This window comes from Equus caballus, chromosome 2 (genome assembly GCF_041296265.1).
Source record: "Equus caballus isolate H_3958 breed thoroughbred chromosome 2, TB-T2T, whole genome shotgun sequence".
Classification (NCBI taxonomy): domain Eukaryota; kingdom Metazoa; phylum Chordata; class Mammalia; order Perissodactyla; family Equidae; genus Equus; species Equus caballus.
This window is the reverse complement of record NC_091685.1, coordinates 4,230,783-4,252,924: the sequence shown is the minus strand read 5'-3', so window position 1 is coordinate 4,252,924 and position 22,142 is coordinate 4,230,783. Positions and strand designations below refer to the sequence as shown.

Sequence of the window (22,142 nt, the reverse complement as noted above, 5' to 3'; positions counted from 1 at the left end):
GATGGAAGGCGCGAGGAAGCAGACGCACCAGCTCAGACATTTTAGGAAGAGAAATGCCTTCCTTCTCCCTGTTTTTGTGCAGACAGATAACTCTAATTTCATTAAAGCCCACAGACCTGCCCCAGGGCAAACTCTCCATCTGCCTGTGGTCCAGAGGGTAAGGCATGGGCTTCCAAGCCAGGCCGTCCTCACTCTGCATTTACCGGATGTGCAATCTGGTCAAGGGCTTCCCTTCTCTGAGTGCCTATTTCCTCACTTGATTGGGTCATTGAGTGATTAAGAGAGAGAAGGTATATGAAAGCCCTGAGCAAACTTCTGTCCCTCTAAGGACATTCTAGGAAGAAGCCATCAGGAGAATCTCTTCCAACTGCCATTTTTCAGACAGGCTGTATTTTGTTGTAACCTTCCTGATAATTTGCTGTTTTCCCTGACAGCCCACACACCCCTCCCACCAGTAGATGTGCCTTAGAGCCAGCTGTCTGAACCTGGACACCTTGGCTTCTTCGAGGGTCGAGGCAACAGGGGTGTGGAGGCGAGTGGGCGTGCAGATCTGGTTCTGGAGACTGGGGAATGAATCAGGCAAGGTTCTTGCCCTCACAGAACTCCGGCTTGGTGTTGGAGAATGGATAAGAGATGTGACAGTGTGGTGGGACAGAGCTGTGCGGAAGGGGCGCGTACATGGGAGCCAGCTAGGCTTGGACCATGTTGAGGAGAGAGGGCTAGAATGCCTGGGAGGCTTTCTACGGGAGATGATGCCCTTTTCCCCCAGTAGCAGTAGATTTGATTGGCCTGGGACCGAGATACACAGGGGACCCCCCCATGGCGAGGGGTGGGGGTGAGGTTGAAGATATAATCTGATGGTTCCCTGTGGTAGAGTCGCTGGTTCTGGCTGTGCTGGATGAAGGGAGGCCAAGGGCCTGTTGGTTGGTGGCTGCAAAGCCCGACTTTCCTGCTGATGCATCTGCACAGGGGGCTAGGGGTCGGAAGGAACCCAGGGGCTGGATGCAGAGCTGGGGTGTGTGGGGCACAGGGAGGATAAGTCAGAGAAGCCAGTCCACTGGTTGGCACATCCATCTGCTTCTGCAAGGATGGGGCCCCGGCAGGCTGCAGGAGCCCTGTCTGGTGGGCTGAAAGTGGCCATGCACAGCACGGGGCGGTGGCTGCGACTGAGGCTGAGATGGGCACCGTGCTGCAGGAAGCACTTACGTGTGCTCTGAGCTGCTGACCAGGACTATGGGCTGGCTGGGCGGGTGTGTGGTGAGCTGGGGCTGAGCAGTCCATGGGCGTGCCTGGGCTGTCTTGGTATTGCCCGTGTTCTGCGGTCTCTCGAAAGCAGCTGCTGAGCCCATATAGTGCTGGGTTGGAAGCACTTGGGTCCAAACATCTGTTTGGCTCTGTCGGCTGCCGTGAGGGCACTGGGCTATGGCATCCTCCAGGGCTCCCGCGTGCTGAGGAGGGCAGTTCCCATGGACAGGCTTGCTGGTACGCAGCTGCTGTCAGAGTGGTCAGGTCGTTCTGCTCCTTTAGCTCTGTTTTTCTTCCCTTATGTAAAACTTTCTTAAGCTGCAGGAAATGGCTGGTGCTTTTCTTCCTGTGGGGCCAAAAGCTTCTCTGGCAACTTCAGGATTCGTTCCTTGGTCTTCTCTGGTGACATTCTCTCTTCCATCTCCTTTTTCTTCCTTCTCTCCTGCTCTCCCTTCATCTTCTGCTCCATCGTCTTGTCTGCCTCTGCTTCCTCCTGCTGCTTGCGCTCCCACTCCATCCCCATGAATGGGGGCAGCGCCATGACCGTGGTATTGGAAACCTTGACATGCTCCAGGAGCGCAGGCCTGGTGCTGCGGGGTGCTTGGGCGCTGGGTGCCCGGCTCGTCACTGACCGCCAGACCTCACACAGGCCTGCTTTCTCTTCATTTTCTCTGCGGCCTCCCTTTTTTTCCCCCTACTCTCCAAAGATGTGGGGAATTTACCAGAAAGAGTGGCGCATAGGCCATTCCAGCAGAAAAAACTGTGGGAAAGTGAGAGACTTGTCCTCAATTTGGAAGGCAAAAGTGATGCTCCCAGACTTCCAGGAGGTTAGGAAAGGTGTCTTGGGGCTAAGTAAAGACTCATGGGGACTCGGTTGAAGGAGGGGACTGTGATGAAATGCCCCTGATGTATGTGGAAGTGAAATGCCTACGGGTGTGTACGTAAACAAAAGACAACCACAGGGAGCCTGGGTAGGGCAACCTGTGGGGAGGACAAGCTGGCGGGGGTCCACCTGGGATCACTCTGAACCCAGTGGCTCCCAGCCTGCTTCACTCATTGCTCTCCTGGGCTGTGCTGAAGGCCACATCTGTTGTGCATGTTCTTGACCGTCACATTTGTTGTGTCCAGAGCCAGGGCCTGGGCAGGGGGAGAGCTCCCTCCCTCATGACCTCGTTTGAGCAAGTGCCATTGGTAAAGATACATGTTCGCTTTTCGTTAAAAAATATGCACTGATTTCTAATTATACGAGAAATATGTTCATCATAGAAAATTGGAAACATACAGAAAAATATACAAGGAGGGGAGTTAAGAGCATTGTCCTGGATCAAAGATATCCGGTATAAGAGACTGAAGAGACACTGTTAACGTTTTGGTGTACCTTCTTCTAGGCTTTTCTCCAAGCACGTTTTTTCCTGTATGTGTGCACATTTATCTATGTGTGCAGAGAAATGTGCATATTCACATATTCAAATCAAGCTGTTCCACATCAAGCTGGGATGAAAAAGTGGGGTGATATTTGTAGTCATAACTTGTCTTTTACTGGCTTTTCCAGACGACCCCCTTCCCCCTGCCTTGCAAAGGCCTCCCGAATTATTTCTGGGAAGTTCTAAGGCATTTCTCAGACAAACTCAGGAACTACTCCTGCGTTTTCCTTACTTTTGGAACGCTGGCCCTTGCAATGCTGTTCACTCTGGAAGCCCCCCGCCTCTGACTGTGCCTTGCTGCTGTGGCCAGGGCCGACTTCTACAGACTGGTCACTGCCATGAGCCTTACAGCTGCCATGCGCTTCTGCCCCTTGTGCACTGGAGCCTGCCTCCAGATACAGAAGCAGAGCTGTGCTCTCTGGAGCCTTACAAACAGCCTGCTTTAGGTTCTGTGCAGCGATGTTTTGCACAGCTCTTTATTAAAAACAGCTGTGGTAGATAGGCTTGAAAGATGGCTGCCGTCAATTCCTTCCCTCTCTGCATGTGCCTGCTGCCTCTCACATCAAGAAGTGAAATCTAATCCCCTACCCTGTGAATACGGACTGGGCTTAGTGACTTACTTTACCAACAGGATGCATCCAAAAGGGTCTTCTGGGACTTCTTACGCCTAATGTTGCTGCTTCTACCTGGGTCTCTTGGAAAACTCATTCTTGGGCTACTTCTTCTCAGAACCCAGCCACCAGACAATGAGAAGTGCTATAGAGGGTCGTCCCCGTGTAGGTGCTCCAGTTGACAGCCCCATCTAGGGGGAAAGTCAGCACCAAATACACCCCTGTGAGTGTGCCATCTTGAATATCCAGACAGTCAAGCCTTCAGATGACTCCAGCCCACAGCGCCATTTAACTGCAACCACATGAGAGACCCTGAGTGAGAACTGCCCTGCTGAGCCCCGTGAGCTCACAGAACCATGAATGAACGTAATAAAATTGCTGTCTCAAGTCACTAAATTGCGTGGAAGTTTGCTTCACAGTAACAGACAATCTGAACAGCAGAACCTCCTCTCTTGGCTCAGATAGGTTCTGAGCTCCCCATGAACTGAGCGACAGACCCCCTGCCTTCCTCAGAGGAGTCCTCGCCCTGCCACCTCTGAGGCTTTGTATCTTGGTTCAGCTTGTCTGCCTGGCCCCCTCCCCCACCCCATGCTGACTTCTCTCCCAGGATAATTCACCGGATTCCTCCCATCGTTCCACCCGCCGTCCCCAGACATGTCTCAGTCTCAAGGGTGTAGATGGCTTACGTTCCAGCTGGGAACTCTGTGTACACAAAATGAGGAGTTTGCTGGAGGTACAACAGTATTTATTGATTAAATTCTTTTTTCACTTAGCGTTATATTGTGGTAATCTTCTCATGCCATTAAAAATTCTGCAGAATTATTATTCCATCATTTGAATTTATATTGTTACTCGTTTGCCTGTTTTTGGAAAATTGCCTCCTTCCTTTTTTTGCTTAAATTGTAAAAAAAGGCTCAGATGAATATCTTTGTCCATAAATCTTTATCCAGGTTCTTCTCTTAAGGAAATAATCAAGTACTTGGTAAAGGGTATGATTTTTTAAAAAGACAATTGATGCCCAACGTCAAATTACTTTTCAGAAAGATTGCACCCAGTTACCCCTCATGAGGCAATTTGATATGCAGAAATGATAACTCATTATTCTAATTTGCATTTCTCTGATTCTTGGTGATGTTGACTAAAATTTTTTTAGTCTTTCACATTTATGCTGTAATGTCTCCCTTTCTTTAACCATTATTAATTATCTACTATGTGCCAAGAAATCAGCTTGACATCAGGAAGTGAGGAATTTGGTGTATAATGCTGAGAGTGGACCACATGGCTTGGGGAACAGAGCTGGCAGCCTGAGAGAGGAAGAGCTCCTGGCCTGTGGCAGGTTGGATGTGTTCTTAGTCATGCTGGTGGATCCTCAGTACCCTTCAGAGGGCAGCACTTGCCCTTGTGGGAAGACAATGACTTTGGCATCAGACATGCCTGCCTTCGAATGTTGGCTCTGCCCCTTACCAGTTGTGTGACCTTGGTCCACTGATTTTAACCACTTCACCTTAATTTCTTCACCTGTAAAATGAGGAAAATGTGATGTCCCTCGTAAGTCTGTTGTCAGGATGAAAAGAGATAGTAGAAAGATAATAAGTGTAAGCATCTTACGTGTGGTGTCCATTCAGTGATGGTCAGAGCTATTCCACCTCATCATCTCTTGAGTCTCTCTCCCTTCCTCCTGGATCACTACTGCCCTACTTCATTCGGCTCACATCCTTTCTCAGTTCTTGTACTGTTGCTGCCCCTTGACTGGTCTCCCTGCTCAATGTTTCCCCCTCCAATCTAGTTGCCACATCACCTCTGTCTCTCTAAAATTAAATCTAATCATGTCGCTACCTTCTGTAGAATCCTTCAAGAGCTCCCTAATGTGTTGAGACCTGGCTCCTCCTGGGCTTCCAGCCTCATCTCTCACCCTCCACCTCATCACACCTGTTCTCTGGCCACACAGAACTGCCTAGAATCCCGGCCACAGCCTCTGCCTTCTCAGAGGCTTTGAACCTTTGAACATGTAGTTTCCTTATTTGGACCCTTTCTTTCTCTCCTCTCCATGTGGTTATCTCCTACTTATCCCTCAGAAGTTAGCAGAAGTGAGGCTTGGCCTTCTCGGACCCTTTAAGCCGGGGGACTCAGGCGCCGCCTCCTCTGGGCTTCCCCATCACAGCACACAGACAAGGATGCACACAATCCCCTCCCCCACTGGGTGATGGCTCCTTGTAGGCAGGAATGGCATCTTCATTTCTACATCCCTACTGCAGAGCCTAGAACAGGCTTTCTCAACATCCACGCAATTGGCCACAACCAGCTGCATAATTTGTATGGCGTGGTACAAAATGAAAATGTAGAGCCCCTTTGGTCAAAAGTTGCTAAGAATTTCAACACGGCAACCCCAGAGAAATAAACCAAGCTTCTGAGATCTGGGCCCTGTTGACCACACAGGTTGTTTGCCCATTGAGCCAGACCTGCTATTGACATTTGGGCCTGATAATTCTTTGTTGCAGGGAGTTGTCTGGTACACTGTAGGATGTTTAGCAGCATCCTTGGCCTCTACTTACTAGATGCCAGTAGCATTCATCCCCAGTTGGGACAAACAAAAATGTTTCCAGACTTTGCCAAATGTCTCCTAGGTGGCACAACCACCGCTGGTTAGGAACCAATGGCTTAGAAGACCGTGGGTGCTCAAGGCAGGTTCTCAGACGTACCTGTGCTCTGCTAGAGGTCAGGGCAGAGTGCTGCAGGGCCCAACCAGCCTGAGCAAGGCTTCCTGAGGTGCCATCTCAGGGGACGACCCAAAGGATAAGTGGGATTTGGATAAAGCCTACTACCTGGCCGAGTTATCTGGCTTAGCAAGAACCCTGAGAGGTGCTGGGGGATGAGGAGCCCCCGACAAGGCAGGGAAGCCTTGGAAACCTCCAGAGAGGTCCCAGATCTGCTGGTTGCACACAGGTGGGCAGAACTTCCCCAGGCCGTGAGGGTGACAATGAGAAAGCATCTTTGAAGTTCTTCCCTTAGAGTTTTTTCAGGTCCAAGAGTAAATGAAGCCTTGAGGATCACGGAGAACTCTGGGCTGTAAAACCCTGGGTAGGCTTCCTTAAAAACGGGTCAGACAGCTGCCACCCTCATGCCAGGCCTAACGGCTTCCACACGTCTCTGCCTTGGTCACTCACTGGAGCTGGACACATGGCCTGTCTTCTTATCTCCCTCAGATTCTCCTGCCCCCAGGGGCTCCTGAGAATGCTGCAAACAGGTCACCCCATTTGTCTTGCTGGGGAGAGAGGGTGGTGGTATGGAATGCTGTGGCTTTGCGGGCAGAGAATCCAGGTGGAGACGGCAGCTCATATTTCTTGGGGCAAATAATGGGAGACAATATATCAAGACAGATGTCCAGGAGTACAGTGAGTTTAGACCCATTGGCTGAAGGAACTCTCATCCTCCATTGGTAGGGACAACCTGGTTGAACCTCAATACTGTGCAGTATCCTTTGGTTCTCATAAAAACTGCTGCTTGGAGAGGGTCTTCTCCCAAGAGAAAGGGATGTGTAGGTCAGATGAGATTCTAGGGGATGCAGATAATGGAACCCTCACTGAGTGGTCCTCTAGGCAGACAGGTTTAGAAAAACAGAAGGAGGAAGGAGCCTTGCTGAGCATGTTTAGTTCCTTTTCCTAGACTTACCAGTTACATATGTCATACCAGCGGGTGACTTTTTCGCCTCCCATGGAGAAAATGTGGTGAGGGATGGAAGAAGGGCCAGCAGTGCTTCCAGATGAAGACATAAGTCTGGGGAGATGGCAGTTGTCCCCATCTCCCTTCCTACCGCTGTGACTCCCCGCTGGATGTTACTGTGCCGACTGTGGGTGAGTCTCACTGTCTCTCTGCTCTGCCTCACCAGCTCTCGAGCCTCACAGGTGGCCTGAGGACGTGTCTGTGCCTTGCCTTTCAGGGCAGGCACTGGGGGAGCCGCTCTAGTCTTAGCTGTGGTAGTGAAAGCAGGACACTGCGTCCACCAACAGCATGTACAATGGGAGAGGCCTCCCACATAGGACGGGGGATTGGATATTCAATAGCCAAAAATCTAAATAATTGCCACTCTATTCCCAGATGTGCATATGTCTATACCCTCCAGGTGGGGGCACCTCATCTGTGTCATAACTACAGCAACTTCTGGTTTGCAGGTTCCGCCCACTGTCCTCACCATTCCTGCTTCTTTAGCTCCTGGCCTGCTAATCATCAGCCCCGTGGCCTGGCTATATGCTCTAGACTAGGTCTCAGAACTCTCCTTCAGGGCGTACATTTTGACATTTGTCTCCCTGTAACTGCAGAAAAACCATTATCCTCCCTGCCCTGCCTCGGCCGAGGGCTCTGTGCGCCTTATCGGGCCTTCAGTTTAGTTCAGAACATCCAACACTTGCTGAGCATTTGCTCTGCGTTCTGCTCGCCAGTGCTAAGACGCAGCATGGATCCAAGTGTTCCCTACCCTTTCTCCATTGTCATTCTCTATCTGTGTGTCTCGATGTTATGATAGAGTAGCATCAGACTGGGGTAAAGGCAGACTTCGCATAAGGACACAGTTTCTTTTTTTTTTAAAGATTGGCACCTGGGCTAACAACTGTTGCCAATCCTTTTTTTTCTTTTTTCTGCTTTATCTCCCCAAATCCCCCCTGTACATAGTTGTATATCTTAGTTGCAGGTCCTTCTAGTTGTGGGATGTGGGATGCAGCCTCAACGTGGCCTGACGAGCAATGCCATGTCCGCGCCCAGCATCCGAACCCTGGACCGCCGCAGTGGAGCGTGTGAACTTAACCACTCAGCCACGGAGCCGGCCCCAGGACACGGTTTCTTGAACACAGGCTGGGGTGCTTGTGTTCATTTCCCAGAACTGCCCTAACAATGTACCACAAGCTGGGGGCCTAAAACAACAGACATTTATTCTTTCATAGTTTTGGAAGCTAAAAGTCCGAAATCCAGCTTTTGGCAGAGTTGGTTCCTTCTAGAGATTCTGAGGGTGAATCTGTTCCGTGCCTCTCTCCTAGCTTCTGGCTGTTGCCTGTCATGCTTGCCGTTCGCTGGCTTGAGGCTGCATCATTCCAACCTTGCTCCGTCTCCATGTGACTTTCTCCTTTGTGTCAGTGTCTCTTCTCCTCTTCTTGTAAATCATGCTAGATTAGGGCCCACCCCAATCCAGTATGACCTCATCTGAATTAATTAGATCTGCAAAGACCCTATTTCTGAATAAGGTCACGGTCACAGATACTGGGGGTTAGGACCTTTTTGTGGGACATAATTCAACCCATAGTAGTGCTAAATTCTTTTTCTTTCTTTCTTTTTTTGAGGAAGATTAGCCCTGAGCTAACATCTGCTGCCAATCCTCCTCTTTTTGCTGAGGAAGTCTGGCCCTGAGCTAACATCCGTGCCCATCTTCCTCTACTTTATATGTGGGACGCCTACCAAAGCATGGCATGCCAAGCGGTGCCATGTCCGCACCTGGGATCTGAACTGGCGAACCCCGGGCCGCCAAAGCAGAATGTGTGCACTTAACTGCTGTGCCACTGGGCCGGCCCCATAAATTCTTAAGAGATTCTTTCAACTTCATTTCCTTAAACTTAATGCAATATTTTTTTGTCTATGAAATGAAGAGTACATTTTAGAAGTAGTTTCTCTTCTAAAATTTTCTATCCTAATTATTACCAATCTACACAATTTTTTAAATTCGAGATTCTACTAGCAGCATGTCTATTAGAAAAACATCCTCCCCTTGGAGGTGTGACCCGCTTCAAAGAAATCAAAGGAACTCTTGGAATTCTCATCTAGAAAGAAATAAAAATTTCTGAATTGAAATACTAAGATTCTAGGTAGGGTGGAAATTATCAAATGGAAAGTCTTGTTTTTTAGGAGGGGGAAAAAACCCCAAACAAATAAAATGTCCTTCACATCTAGGATATGACCAAACCTCCATATAAGGAAAGAGGCACCAAATATCTCTCTACAAATATATTTATTTCAGTTCAACATTGTGTCTTCAAAGAACTTATTGTTAAATAGTAACAATAATCTTTCAAATTCATATAATTAACGACAGTTTACTAAGTGCTATCATGTAGTAACTCACTTGTGCCTCAAAATGATTGTGAGAGACTTCCATTTTATACATACAGAAACTGAGGCAGGCCAGAGTGGAACTGACTCGTCCAAGATAAGATGGCTGGTCAGCAATGGAGTTGAGAGCATTGACTCTTTGGCCAAAAGTTCCACATAATTCAGCAGAGCATGCTGGTGGAGGCTGTGGGTTTTTCTTTATTTTACTTTTTAATTCTTTATTGAACTTAAATATGATAGAGCAATTGCTAAGTAAATCTGTCTGAGCCAGGACTTTGCTAAGTGCTGGGGGACATAGTTACTGCCCCCAAGTAGCTCACGGACATACAAACCAATAATCTCATTAGAACTGATATTCCCACAAATCTAAGTGTTGTGATAGAGAAGTGCCCGGGTGCTGAGGATCCCCTGGAGGGGTGAATCCACCTGCTCAGAGGGAGAGGATGGGGTTCACAAGTTAGGGGACCCAAGCTGAGGACAGGAAAAGGAAGCCAGGCAGGACGGGAAGCGGGACAACTTCTGCACGCAGGGGGAGCGTATGGGCAAGCGTGTGGAGAAGTGGCCAGTGATGGGCTGGACAGGTGAGCAGGGGTCAGATAGTGACGGTCTTGAATGACAATCTAAGTGTCTCGGGCTTCATTCAGAGGGCAATGGAAGGTGGGGGGGGGGGAGGTGGGGAGAAGAAGAGGTTATTTTAAATCAGTGGCTCTCAACTGGGGATAACTTGCCCCCTTCCTTCCTCTCCCCATCCCCAACATCTGGCAGTATCTTGGGATGTTTTTGGTTGTCACAATGGTGAGGAGGGACTTGCTACTGGCATCTTGTGGGTAGAGGCCAGTTATGCTGCTAAATATTCTGCAGTGTACAGGACAGCCTCCCAGAACCAAGAGTTATCCAGCCAAAAATGGCAATAGCGCCAAGGTCGAGAAACCCTGTTTTAAACAAAGGAGTGATATGTCTGATTTTTTTTTTCGGTTTCAGAGAGACAAATTGGAAATTGCTCTAAGAGCTGGGGAATTGCTCTATAACCCAGTCACCTTGCTTACTTTGAATGTTCTTCCTTCTATAATAGACCAGATATATGGCATTTTCATATTGTGTTTCATTCTTATTCTCCCCTCTTCCACAATTCCCTCTTAGAGGATACCCCATGTGCTCATAGTCCCTGTGAATGGTGCCCCTAGAGTTGTGAGCTATGCAAACTGCACCCCAACAGAAAGCATTTAAAATCAGTCCCCCAGTGGTACTGCTCCTCCGTGCCCAGCACGAGCCTGGCACAGGAGTTCAGAGTTTGATGAATAAATAAACAAATGAATGAATGATTTGGCAGTCCAAAGAAAGAGAAACTAATTGCATGCCAGGTGATGCTGAAGGGAAACTTGTCATCAAAACTCCCAGCAAGGTGTCACACTGAATCTCCGGAGTGTGCTGGCTGGAACAAACAGTCCTCTGCCAGGGCCCTCTTGGCCGACACTTCAGAGTCCTGGCGGGCGAGGGGCCTCAGAGTGGAGGCCGGGCTTAGACTCTGGAAAATTCCTAGGTTTTCTGGTCTCCTGTGTCTTCTGCAGCCTTATCAGTGTACCTCTGTCAGCGTTTCCATCATAAACCCTGGGTCCCGGGCTAAGTGGCCCATAAAATCTGACTCCGGACAAAAGCCGGCAGGCACAGAGCCTGCTAAGATGCAATTAGTTTGACTCAAGGAGTCTTCGGTTGGCTTCTTTGCTTAATTGGGAGAACGCAACCAAGAAATAGAGAGGTTTGGCGCTCCTTCTTTCTCTAAGGACAGGCACAGAAAGGCTTCTGTTGCAGGAAGAGAAATAGGCCTGTCACCCATGTGGAGCTCTGGGAAGGATGGTTTGGAAAGGGCTGCCCACCACAAGCTGGGAGACACTGCTGGGCAGGTGCCAAAGGCAGCACGGTGACCCGGGCCAGCCCCCTGGCCCTGGCTTTGTTTCCCCGTGGTAAAGTTGCGTGGTCCTTAAGGCCTGCCTTCGCCCCTGAGCCGGGGCGTTCTGAGATGGTTGCTGGAAAATGAAATGCTTGTTTGAAGCCATACTCCACACTCGGTCCCCCTTCACCCAGTGGTGACAGGCATTCATTATTTCCTGCATCCCCTGTCATTACTTCATTCAAGGTGAGTAGTCTGGAAGCATAAGGGAATCAGACTCTGTTCCAAATATGGGCACTGGCCCATGCTGAAGGTTACATGGCAGAAAGACCCCTGACCTTGTGGGGACTTAGTTTCCTCATTTTTAAAGTTAGGAAAATCATACCTAATTTATGGCATAGGGATGAAATTTAAGTGATATAACTTGTAAAAAGACTGTATCACTACGTCTGGCAAAAAAACTGAGTTCCTTAAATTGCAGCTGTACACGACTAGCTGTCATACTACAATAATGACACGTGACAAATGCTGTCCTGGGGTATACCCAGTGCTGTGAAAACTCAGAGGTGCAAGTGCCTGTGTCTGAGGGTGGGTGGGGGTGGGAGAGGAGTCAGGGAGGTCTTTGTGGAGGAGGTGATGTGACCTGAGAACTGAGAAATGGCTTCTGAGCTTCCAAGGCAGAGAAGAGAAGAAAGGACGCTCCTGTTAGCAGGAGCAGCCTGGGCATTGAGCGTGCGTGGTCAGGTTGAGGCACAAGGACACATCTTTGTGCCCTGATCACAGGGCACAGGGCGGGGGAGGGGGATGGCACCATGGACCTGAGCTGTCCGAACCAGTCCTTTCTTACTTCTTCCCCTCCCTGCTCCCTGTCTCATTTTTGCTTCTAGAACATTTTCTTTCTTTTTGTAAAGTAAACATGCTTTAATTCCGAGTAATTTAGAAACCATTGCTCATACAGTCAAAGGACATGCTGAATGATTTTGAAGAAATAGCTACATTGTTTTCCCTCTCAAGCTATAAAACTGAAAATACAGGTTAGACCTGCTAATCATTTTTTCTTATGGTGAAAAAAAAATTATGCAAGTCTGTGACTTAAGTGGTCTGTAAACATTGGCAGTAACTTATATGCTAGTTTAATAACGGAATGAAAACTTATACGTTGCTGCAGTTATCGAGGAGTTTGCACCATGTCTCTCCTTTCTGTTCATAGGCTGGCCTGCTAAAAGACGTAACAGAGACGGAAGACTAATAAGTGATGTACCAGTTGCAAGCCCCACATCTCTGAAACACAGTGTGTTCCAGAGTCCTCAGAACATTATCCTACCTGCAGATTCTTCGGCGCACAGATAAGCCTCATGACGGCCGGTCCTGGCCCTCCATCACCCCATGAGTTAGAGTCAGAACCCCTGTCCCCAGGCCCCGGCTCTGTGCTCAGCACTCTCCCGAGGAGGATGCGGTCTTTCCTGAGTGACTCGTCCTCCATCAGAGCTCACTTCCCGCCTCTGGGATCTGCTCAGCTCTCCATCCCTGCCCTCCGCCCCACTGCTCGCCTTGCCGGAGGGCTCACTCCCATAAAGTTCTCTTAAAAATCTTTTATGACTCTCTGGCCGGGGCTCCCAGTCTACCCTGCACCATATGTGGGCTTGTTAATTCCTTACAGGGTCCACTCGCAGCCCTCTCAGAGATGCAGGCACGATATGCAGGGGAGCAGCCGCTTCACTCTGGGAAAATGCCAGTAGACGTCCGCTTTCCAGAGGGAGGGACCGGGGTCCAGTGGAGAGCCGGACACAAGCAAGGAAGCAAGCACATTTTGAACACCTGCTCTTGCTGAAGACCATGCTGGGTACTCTTATATCTGAGACCTGGGCTCACAGTGTGACTGTGTTACTAAATACCATGGGCAATTTACTCAAATTTTCCATGCCTCAGTTTCCTCATGTGAAAAATGGGAGAGTAACGCTCACCCATCTGAGGGCGGGAAGACCAAAGCCCTTGGCTGCTTGGAGAGTCTAGCGTTTGAATATTCCGTCTTCTCTGCTCAGGTTTGGAAGGCTCTTAGAGGAAACACAATTCCTTTGTTTATCCGTTGAACGGTCTCCCTGAAGTGGGGCGTGGGGAATGAGCGCTGGACCTGGAGTTAGGATGAGAAGCCAGACGCTCTGTGAGCCAACGTGGGAAGGTTCTGGGGCCAGAAGATAACATTGATTCCGAAGAGAGGAGCCCCACTTCCTCGCTTTTATACCTGGGAAGGGATGGTCAGGGCACAGTGAGAAGACCTGCTCAGGTTACACAGAGTCTGGAGAAGCTGGAGAGACAGGGAAGACACCCTAAATCCTCCTCCTTCCTTACAGCCGGGCCCACCGGGATGTGTTATTTGTTCCTGGGAGGCATGTGCTGTCACGGAAAGAATCCTGACTTTGGAGTGAGCTGGGTTCCACCCCTGAACAGCTGGGTGTCCACAGGCAAGTCACTTAACCCCTCAGCTTTCCTCACGTGTGAAACAACATTCACGTTGCTTTTCTGAGGGGTAAATGACCTGGCACCCAGGGAACACTCCATAAACGTCAGTTCCCTCCTCTATCCGACCAGAAAATACCCTTTCCCCTGAGGACTGCCATTCACCCCCGGGCACAGCTCAATAAAGTCTCATAAAATTCAGCTTCTCTGAGCCCAGCTTCAGAAATTATAGTGATTTGATTCATCACATTGTTTGAATTATGGCAATATGAAAATACAGAAAACCCGCCGGGAGTCAGCCTTTTCCCATATATAAAACGGGGTTATGATCCCATATAAACTTTTAAAAGAGAATACTTTAGTTTATATCTTCGTGCATATGATTAGGAAAAAAAAAGGAACAAGAAAAGAAAAAAGAACATATTGGCAAACAACATAATTCAAACAACACCCCTGCTTATTAGTCTCTCAGCTCCCTTCTCTTTATCTTCATTCTTCATCTTCCTAACATCCCGGATCGGGCACCCTTACTGCAATGGGCTGGGGCTTTCAAGGGACTTCAGGATCCGGCTGCCTCCTCACGATCCCTCAGCTCATCCTCTCTTCTCCATCTCCACTGCCACAGCCTGCATCCTGGTCACCAGCATCCCTGTCCTGGATCACTGACCACCTCACAATGAATTGCCCCATGTCTGTTTGGGCTGCAGCCAGGTGGATGCGGGCAGAGTAGCAAGGCAGGGGACACAAACCGGTGCATGTTTTTCCCCACGGAAGACCTCCGGAGGCTCCTCAGCGCCCTCAGGAGAAAATCTGGCTCCTGAACAGTCCTCCCGCCTCCCCACCCGCCAGGGCTGCCTCTCTGGGGTTCTTCTCCCATTTCTGTCTCCTTTGCCTTAAGCATGCCCATCGCTGCTTCCTCTGCCTGGAAGGTGCTTTCCTCTATATGTCCCCCTCCTCTTTGCTTATTCCTACTCATCCTTTAAGACTCAGTTTATGTATAACTTCCTCTGGGAAAATTTAGAAGCAATTGTAAGTCTGATGAACCCGTTTTCACTTTCAAGCTGTGAGCTCCACAAGGGTAATGAAGGAAGCTGTTTTGCTCATCATTATATCTTCAGTCTCAGTAACGTGCTGTCTTACGTGGTGGACACTCACAAAATATGTGCTATGTTGTGATGACAGACGTCAGTCCCAATCTGGGTTCCGCCACTCTTGATGCCCAAGGTCACTTCAATGGTCATTTCACCACCATCTTCATATGTAAAGTGGGGATAAAGGCACCTACTTTGTGTTATTGCTATGAGAATCAGAGAAAAGTTTGTAAAGTGCGTAGCACAGAATTATGGATTTTATTTGTTGAGTGCCTTCTCTTATTATGAGGTTTTGGGGACAGAAGAAAATTTCTTTCTACTACTGTGACCATCAGTCATGATGAATTACTCAACACTGGCTCGTGCCCACCGGAGAGGCACAACAGTACATTCCTGGGTCGGAGTTCTGTTTACACTTGGATGGGAAGGAATATCAGTTGTTAGCTTTCAAATGAGACCTCCTCTTGGATGGCAGCACATGAAAGAATTGCCTGGGCGCGGGTCCAAGGTTCTGTGTGCAACATATGTGGATATTCAAATACAATTTCATTTACTTGTGACCCCACCTGTCAAGAGTCCACATCCAGTTAAAAACAATACAAATGATTAGCCTTTATGGCAAAGGCGCAAAGAGAACGAGAATTGTGTAATTCACTAATTCGTCCTCTCTCCATGTCCTCACATATTCACCCTTTTGTGGGAACAGCAAAGGTGGCTAAGGATCAGACTCTCCTGGCTGAGCATGCGAGAGGTCCCCCCTTGCCAATCTGCTTACCAAAGCCTCCAAGAGTGTTGAATTCGGGCACAGCACTTGAGACGGTATCTGAAGGGATTCTTGGCAAAGTGGGCTGGCAGGGGACCCAGAGGCTTGGAGATTGAAAACAGGCTACAAGATTATTAAAAGCTCCCTTCCCAAGGTACACCCTGTTGTAGTTTAAACTGTGTGCTCACAAAGGTTACCTCGTGTAATTTTCATGCAAAACTCTGGTACTGTACGAGCTGGCATTATCCAACTTATAATACAGAGGAGAAAAGGGGTTCAGAAATCTGCCCAAGGTTGACCAGCTAGTTGATGGCACTGCCAAGACATAACCTTGGCTTTCCAACTCAAAGCCCTCTTTTTGTTGTCTTTCACGTACTTCCTCCAGGCAGGCTGAGTCCTGAGTCCGTGTTCTTGTCCCTGCCTCCTCCCGCAGTCTGGAGGTCTGAGGAGGGGGGGACGCTTCATACATTGCCCCCCTCTCCCTGTCAGTCTCAGCCCCGGAAGCCTGCCCTGCCCACCTCCCCAAGCACAGCTCCCCGCTCCTCCTCGGCACCTGCTCCCACAGCGCTCACTCACCCCGCGTGGTCCGGTGTAACACGTAGGTGTAGCGCAGTGTGGTTTGAGCCACGGGGAAATGAGATCTGTGTCGTGGGTTCCTGCCTAACTACTTGGTGTCAAGGGGGAGGGCTGGATCGGGATGCATCTAGCAATAATTGAGTAATTTCTAGATATTTTACTTCTCATAACTGAGTACAATACGTATTCTTATCCTTGTTGTATGGATAGCGCAGTGCACTATGGTAGAAAGCAGATCTTGCCTGCACAGGGTAAGAGAAAGTTCTAGAGCATGTATGGAGCGTCTAATGTGTGCTGGTGCTTCACACATTTACAGCCTGTTGAATCCGCACAGCATCACACAGAGGAAGGGAGAGGCGATCCCGTCTCATAGCTGGGAAGCTGAAGTTTAGCCCAGTGAAGGAAGGTTCCTCCAGGCAATGAGTGGTGCAGTCCAAAGCCTGTGATTTGGTCCATGCTGCAATTTCAGGAAACTGCCCCAAATCAGCACTGCTGCCCATGGGGTCTGTCTGAGGAGAGGAGTCAGTCCAGGCCCAACCCGTCCGACAAGCAGGGATGAAGTGGGAAGAGGTGCAAAGGTTAGACAAGGGAGAAGGAAGGGCATCATGAGGTGTCAAACAAATAGGAAACAATTGGGCTGCAATTACAAGGAAAATATAGGAGAAATTCCAGGAAGCCCAACTCTCACAGAGCTATTTGCAATGGAAATAGAGGGAAAGTCACAAAAAGTCACCCTCCGGCCTGAAAACCACAAGTTCTGGAGAAAAATATCACGTCGAATCACAGAAACTCTTTGAAGAAAAGGGTCTTTCATTCATTTAATTGGTCAGTTCATGCTCATCAAGCCTCCACCACGAGCCAGTCCTGTCCTGGGCATGGAATCCTGTCCAGGTTTGAAGTCGAATAAAACTCAGCCTTGCCCTCAGGCCACACATTGTAGAAAGGTCATGGAGAGAAAGGACCTGTGTTACGGTGGTGAGCCGTGTGCATACTGATAAACGCTGCAACTTTGGAAAGTGTCAAATCTGAGGGTTTGTCAAGGACAGAGCAACTCTGCCTGGGGCAATCAGAGAAGGCTTCATAGAGGAGGCGATGTGAGCAGGGCCTCAAAGGAGGAGCAGGCATTCTCCAAATGGAGATGCGAGCAGAGCGTGTTATCAGCAGAAGGAAGAGTGTGGCAGAGGCACAAAATCCGGAGAGTATGTGGCAAGTTCAGGGGAGAGCGGGCAGCCGTGCATTAAGCGCATGAAAAATACACACGGCTGCTGTTCTGGCTCTTCACTGCCCGTGTCCCCAGCACTGCGTGTGGTCTCCCTATCTAGGCCTTTTTGAACTTGATGGACTCAAAACATGACTGACTTTGTATATCTGCTTATGGTTTATTCCCGCCTTCTGAGGCACAAAGAATAATTATTTGAATGGGACCTCAGAGATTTGCTAGTCCAGCTCAGTGGGTTTGGAAAGTTGGCCAGATTACTGTGTGATCTTGGGCAAGGCACTTAACTGTCACACCTGTGCTCTGATGCCCTAAGAGACAACTTGTGACATAACGTATCTGGCAACACTAACAGGCACATTGAGTTGTCATAACACCCAGGCCTGTCATGCTTTCCAATTGTCAACTCCTTCCTCTCTCCAACCTCACAAGGCAGCGACTATGATCATTTCCATTTTACCAAAAAGGACACTAAGGCGCAGAGAAGTTGAATGACCTGCCAAAGTCATAGTTAGTACCGGGCAGAGGAAGGAGTGACACCAAGAAGGCTGCCACCATCATTGCTATTCCAGAGTTCTCAGGAACGTTCGATGAGATCTGGCAGATAAAAACCTCTACATACCTGTGCAATTAAAAGCTACACAGTGTGGTATGTCACGTTGCCATGGAGCGTAAAGTTGCAGACAATGTATAAACAATGCCAAATTGTCATAGAGCATAAAGATGCATGACATATATAATATTTTATCGTAAATTTAATATATTTATTGGAAAACTTACTACAAAATATTCTCTCAGCTACCTTGGTCTATTTCTTTATCATTGTACGCTCTGGCCTTGAGCTGCTCCCGGTGTTCCTGAGTTGCTGAGAAGGACTGGCCACATAGCAGGAGTTTTCTGCTCCATGTTCTCGATCGGCAAGCAGTGGTGACTGCTCTGGCTGCTGTGAGGGGCTGTGAGGCAGCTGGGAGCTTATTTCCATTTCCTCTCTTTCTGGCCAGCCTCGCTCTTGGCCATCTCTGGAAGGAGGGCAGCTTGTCTCAGGGCCAGAAGGGCCTCAGCGTCTTGGCAGTTCCTGAGAATCCCAAATTCAGCTTGTTTCTATCTTCCCTGAAATCACCTTCTCTAGAGCTCATCTCTTCTTAGGGTATCTCAGCCTGATTTTGGAAAAAGCCCCATTACAAATAGCCTTGTATGGAATACTGGGAAAAGTTCTGCCCCAGAGTTAGGAAATCAGGCTTCTGGGCAGGGAGAGGCCGCTGACTCACTGGCTATCCTGGGAAAGTCACTGCTCCTGTGTGGGCCTGTTTTCCCTTCTGTAAAATGAGGAAGTTGGATCAATGATCTGGAAGGTTCTTTCTGGCTTGAATACTTACAATGTAGCATCCATCTACTTGCAGTCAGAGACTAAGTATACTCTGCGATGTTGAGCACATTAAATCTAGAACGCAGAAGCTTGAATTGAGGTAGACCATTTGCCTGACATAACATGCCCTCCCCGTCCGCCCCTCTCCCTGCCAAGACTCCTACTTCGCTTCACACGGATTCCTGGTAGCTTAAAAATAGATCCACAAATTCCTTGAGACTCCCCCCTCTACTAGGTGCAGCCTGATTCCCCCACCCTGTGTGACTTCCAGAATTAGGTCATAAAGGCATCCCAGATTCTCCCTTGCTCTTGTTGTTGGATTGATTGCTCTGGGGGAAGCCAGCTGCTGTGTTGTGAGGACACTCAGGTAGCCCTATGGAGAGGTGTATATGGTGAGGGCCTGAAGCCCCAGTCAACGCTATGTGAGCAAGCTACCCTGGAAGCAGCTCCTCCAGCCTCAGCCAAACCTTCAGATGACAGCAGCCCCAGCTGACGTCTTGACTGCAACCCATGAAAGACCTTGCTAGGACCACCCAGCTAAATTGCCCCTGGACTCCTGACTTTCAGAAACTGTGTTAGATGATAAGTATTGTTGTTTTAAGCTGCTAAATTCTGGGGGAATTTGTTACACAGCAATAGATAACTAATACAGTAGTAGTGTTTGCTATTGGTAGCAGTGGTGGTGGTGGAGTAACCATGACCCGTAATCCTGCCCCTGTGTCACTATACATTTCCTGTCTTGGGATTGATTGAATGATTGATGTATGTCTTTGGTCCAGAAATGATTTCAAAAGGCATAATCTGGGGCTCCCTAGCTCCACTCCTAGGCTTAGCATAGATCTAGATTTGGTGGATAATTCTGTGCCTGGACCAGGAAATATAAGTGTCTAGGCCAGCAGGCTGGTGAGTTGGTGTCATATGAATCTTGACCACGGTTCTCTCTACAGGCTCATTCCCTGTTCTAGTAACAGTTCCGCCCACTCGTCTCCTCTGCCACGACAACCACATGGGTCCCTGTCACCCCAAGAGAGCTCTGTGGTCATTTAGCTCTGTCTGCCATGAGGGTGAGAGGGAGAGTGGCAGCCTGCTTGTCAGGCAACCTCTGTTTTTAATATGAAGCCCATGCTTCATATGGTTTTCCCTCTTAATCCTTTCTCTGTGACACCGGCTGTTAGGCCTCCTATGGGATAATGGAATGTGTGTGGTTTGCTGTTGTTATTGGTGTGCGTATTCTCTAATGATTAAAAAAATCCCTGCATTTGGAAATGTCACAATTTAGAGTACACAGAGTGGCTCCATGGTCTCACTGAGTGCTGAGCGAGCTGGAGCAGGGGTGAGCGTTAGCTCCTCTTGTATGGAGAGGGAAATTGAAGCTCAGAAAAGGCACCTACTACAAGGACTGTCTCTGTCGCTCTATTTTATGATGGGATGTCTGTCTTCAATATTATTCTATAGAGATTCAGGCTCATGGAATATGTTAAGACTTTAGGTTCAGCTCAGATCTACAGACGACTCCTTTATTCCTATCCTGCTTGGGGTGGCGGAGCACACTTAACAGGAGTCTAGAAGACTCTGCCTACCCAAGATGGGAGGAAGGGAAGGCAAGTGTGCAGGGCCTGCAGGCTGCGTGCTTGCTAGGAGGTCTCCCAGGGTTGGGCTCTTGGCCTTCTCCTTTGGTGTTGTCATAATAAAAGTGACTGCTGGCATTTTTCAGGAATAGCAATCCCCATATTTAGGTGATCTTTGCAGCTTACATAAGGCTTTCCTATGCCTGCCCTTTGTTACTTACCACAAGCCCCTGTGGGAGGTATTGGTATTGCTCCCTGTAATGGTTAATTTTATGTATCAACTCGGTGAGGCTATACCCAGATGTTTGGTCAAATGCCAGTCTGGATGTTGCTGTGAAGGTGTTTTTAGATGAGATTAACATTTAAATGGTAGACTTTGAGTAAAGCAGATTGCCCTCCATAATATGGGTGGGTCTGATCCAATCAGTTGAAGGCCTGAAGAAGAAACAGGCTGACGCCCTCCCCCTCAAAGAAGAGGGAATTCTGCCTCCAGACTGTCTTTATATTTGACAATATCATCTCTTCCCTGTGCCCAGGCTGCTGGCCTGCCCTAGAGATTTTGGACTTGCCAGCCTCTATAATTGTGTGGGCCAATTCCCTACAATCTCTTTCTCTCTCTCTCTCTATATGAAAATGAAGAAAATGATAAAGAAGATAAAATCACCTGTACTCCCCCAGCAGACAACTAGTTTTAATATTTATAGTATTTTCTCCCAGGACTTTATAGTCCGGTCTTGTATTTCCATGTGACCAATCTCAGGATCTAGTTTGGACAATGGTAACAATAACAAAAAACAACAGCTACATTTAGTAATCACTGACCACGTTCCAGGTCCTATTTTAAGTGCTATGCAGGTGTTAGCTAATTTAACCCATAAACGACCTCAGGAGGTAGGTGCCGGCACTGTTGACATTTCACAGATGAGGGCAGTGATCAGTAGGGGAGGTAAGAGAGCTGCCCCGTGTGCACAGCTGATGAGTGGCGAAGGCAGGATTTGCGCTCCAGTCGTGTGGCTCCAGAGCCGGTATCCCACGGCGCTGCTTGCGGGAAGGAGGACGGATATGGAAGGAGACAGGGAGAAAGTAGGTCAGCGAGTCGAAGCTGTTTAGCCGCAGCTCCCTCTCTCTGTCTCAGCTGGGCAGGAGTGAAGAGAACGCAGGCTTTGGGGGCCATGACTCTGGCTTCGGGTCCTGGCTGTTTGTGACTGTGAGGGGGCTCTGCAACCTTTCATTATCCCCACTTGCAGATGAGGAACTGGAAACTTAAAACTCCCTTTCCACGGTGCCGTGAAGATGAGAGATAAGATACTTAAACCCCCGGGGTGATACCCGGCGTGATGCTCAAGAACTGGCAGCTGTCAGGGTTGTTGATGAAGATTTGCAAGTCCAAGAAAGGATGATTCCTGGATGCGGCCCTGCTAGGAACAGGTGGGGGCGCTGCTGAGCAGGAATTTGAAGAATACCTGGGACAGTGAGCTAAGGGATTCAGGGTCATCTGTCACCATGGTGGCAACTGACCTCGAGCCTCCCAGCAGAATCCATCAGGGCAGGGACATTTCTCTCTCCCTCACTCATTCATTCATTCATTTGTTCAACAAGTATTTCTTAAGCCCATGGTACCCAGCACTGTTCTCGGTTTTGGGCTATGTCAGTAAACAAAACAGAAAAAACTGCCCTTCTGGTGCTTACATTGTAATGAGGGAAGATAGACAATAGACAATAAACATGACAAAAAAGGACATTATTGAGGATGTTCTAAAGTGATAAGTGCTGTGAGAAAAATAAAGCAGGTTAGTGGGACTGAGAATGCTGGGGGTAGGACCATCAGATTTTAAAGAGAAGTTAAC

The 22,142-nt window shown here is 48.6% G+C and overlaps 1 pseudogene; it reads right to left on the bottom strand.

Moving 5' to 3' along the window:
• Positions 1-575: 575 nt before the first annotated feature.
• Positions 576-1,786, bottom strand: LOC100060059 (G protein pathway suppressor 2 pseudogene; annotated as a pseudogene).
• Positions 1,787-22,142: the final 20,356 nt, after the last annotated feature.